The 2,500-nt window shown below is 56.4% G+C and overlaps 1 pseudogene; it reads right to left on the minus strand.

The window, feature by feature from the left end:
* Nucleotides 1–2,500, minus strand: part of LOC126433658 (large subunit ribosomal RNA) — a 7,741-nt pseudogene that overhangs the window by 2,255 nt on the left and 2,986 nt on the right.

The following is a 2,500-nucleotide window of genomic DNA, read 5'->3' on the forward strand; positions in this document are numbered from 1 at the left end:
ACCCAGTTGGTAGCTGGACTTAATAACGTCGCCATTCCATTGTAGGGCGTTGTCCAACTGATGGATTTCACGTCTAAGGGAATCCTGGGAGGTATCGTCAGCTGCCGTACCGAGTCTCTCCATCTTTGCAAGGCGCCTCCTCCGGAGAAGAGGACCCAGCCAGCGGGCTGCCGGGACCCCCAGGCCCCCATGAGAGACAGGGGCATGAAAGTACCCAACAGGGGTGTCCGCCGGCAGGTGGAGCCAGGATCTAATGGCTTTGCGCACGCAAACATCGAGGGACGAGAGGGCCCCTAGACGTGTCCTTCCCAGGGCCAGGCCATGAAAAATGCCCGGGAGAATAACTGAGCAAAGGGAAAAGAGTCTTTGCTGAGGCTTAAGGGGTGCCCTACTAATGGTGTTCAACTGTTTCTCGACCTCGCGCCGAGGGTGGAAAATGCTGCGCCCGCATGTGGTGAATTGCAGGCCTAAGTATTTAAACGAATCTCCCATCGCTAGCGCCGGAATGTTGTTGTTACCTGCCCGAAAGACGACAGACTCATCAACCTTTATCTTCTTCTCCCGACCTGATGCAACCAGGGCGAGAGAGAAGCACTTCTTAGGGTTGATCTCGAGACCGAGGTCACCTAGGGCCGTTGCAGCGATGGTGATTAGCTCCTGCAACCCATCCTTCGTCTCGGCGAACAGAAGAAGATCATCCGCAAACGCAGCAGCATTTATTCTTCGGCCGAGAATACGGGCACCAACATGCTCAGGAAGACGGGAAAGGAGAATGTCTATAGACATATTGAAGAGGATGGGGGATAAGGGATCACCTTGCCGCACACCCCTCGAAGGCCGCACTAGATCTGACGACTTCCCAGCACCACAGATAACCGTCGAGCCCGCCTCATAGCATCCCAGGATGTAGTCAATGAACTCGACCGGCAGACCATGGGCCCTAAGCACAGGACCTAGGGCACCATGGGACAGCGAGTCGAAGGCCTTTGACACATCCAGCGATGCTACATACAGCGAGCTGGCGGTGCTCCGTGCCTGGGTCATCGCCAGATCCAGCAGAAAGGTGTTATGGAGCATCCCATCCTGTGGGATGAAAGCCCGCTGACGACCGTCCAAGGCACAGTGACGCATAAGGCGGCCAACCAGGACCTTGTGAAAGACCCTGGTCAGCACCGAACACACTGTGATAGGTCGGAAGTCAGCGGGGGATGCTACGGCGGTCTTCTTGGGCAGCAAGGTGGTACGAGCCTGTAGGAGACGGGATGGGAGGGAACGTGAGAGGAGTAGGAGGTTGAGGAATTTAAGAAGAGCCTCACGAGGAAGGCGACGTAACTGGGATGGTGTAAGGCGATCAGGGCCTGCAGCAGAGTTGCGAGGGGGAAGAGCTGCAGCTACCTCTTCTGCAGTAATAGGCGCCCATAGAACTTCGAAGGGCACACACTTGCAAAATGGCAACAACTTACCTGAGAGACCCTCCCCACGTGGAGGCCGAGACCTGACACGAGGAGGAGTGAAGAGATCCCTCCAAAACTCAATCAGCCCCGGGATGGTGGGTGGCTGATGGAGAAGTGTGCCATCGAGAAGACCATTAATGCAGCGCGCTGGATTCTTCTTAAAAGCACGCTGCACTACAGCATATTCCCACCTTCTTCTCGCCCGCTTCCGCTCCGGCGGCTGTTGAAATTCCTTACCAGGAGCTTGACAAACAAGTGGTTCCCTGCTACCCAGATCTTCAAGAGCGGGAACAAGCATGGCTTGGATGGTACTCCGGCTAGCAGTGGGGCCCAAGGCCACAACTGCATCAAGTGAGCGGAAACGCGGGCCCGAGGAGGGCAACTCAGCTAACAGGGACCAGATAGCACGATCGGCATCTTCCCCCGGAGAAGACGACTGTGGTGAGGAAGAGCCCACAGCAGATCCGTCTACAGAGGCCTGATGATCTTCGTCTCCCTTTGAGAGCTCAGCAGCAAAGTTGGCCACCATGTTCTTATAGGCCTGCACCCTGCGCTGACACTTGATAGATTCAAGTGTGCGCTCTGGGAAAGCTTTGGCCAGCTCTTGGTTAAAGAACCGGCAACCTTGGAGGGACAAAGTCGCCTCAGCATGCGCAAGACGGAGCAACTCTTCTTGCGACCACCTGGCCTTCTTCCTTTCCGTTTGCACTTCCGCGTTGGCGGCATCAGGGTGGGCACGACGGCGATGAACGCCGAGCCCGGTCTTTGTTGAAAAGGACCGCAGACATTCAGGGCATACAGCGGGGAGCGGCGCTCGACCCGCACTGGTTGGCTGGCTGGAAAGCTCGTCAGCTGGCACAGGCACTCCAGTGGGAGGCCTGGTACCTTGTTTTCTTCTACTACTTGCACCAGCTGGAAACAAAAGGCAGGGGGGGAGGTAACCCCCAAGCCTCGAAAGACACCCTGCTCTGTCGGTCGGAGAGCTTCAAAAAGAATTACACCTTTCTTAGCACCCCTTACGACCCCCGCCACTTGAAGGCCAGAGC

The sequence above is a fragment of the Schistocerca serialis genome, unplaced genomic scaffold (genome assembly GCF_023864345.2).
Source record: "Schistocerca serialis cubense isolate TAMUIC-IGC-003099 unplaced genomic scaffold, iqSchSeri2.2 HiC_scaffold_1170, whole genome shotgun sequence".
NCBI lineage: Eukaryota > Metazoa > Arthropoda > Insecta > Orthoptera > Acrididae > Schistocerca > Schistocerca serialis.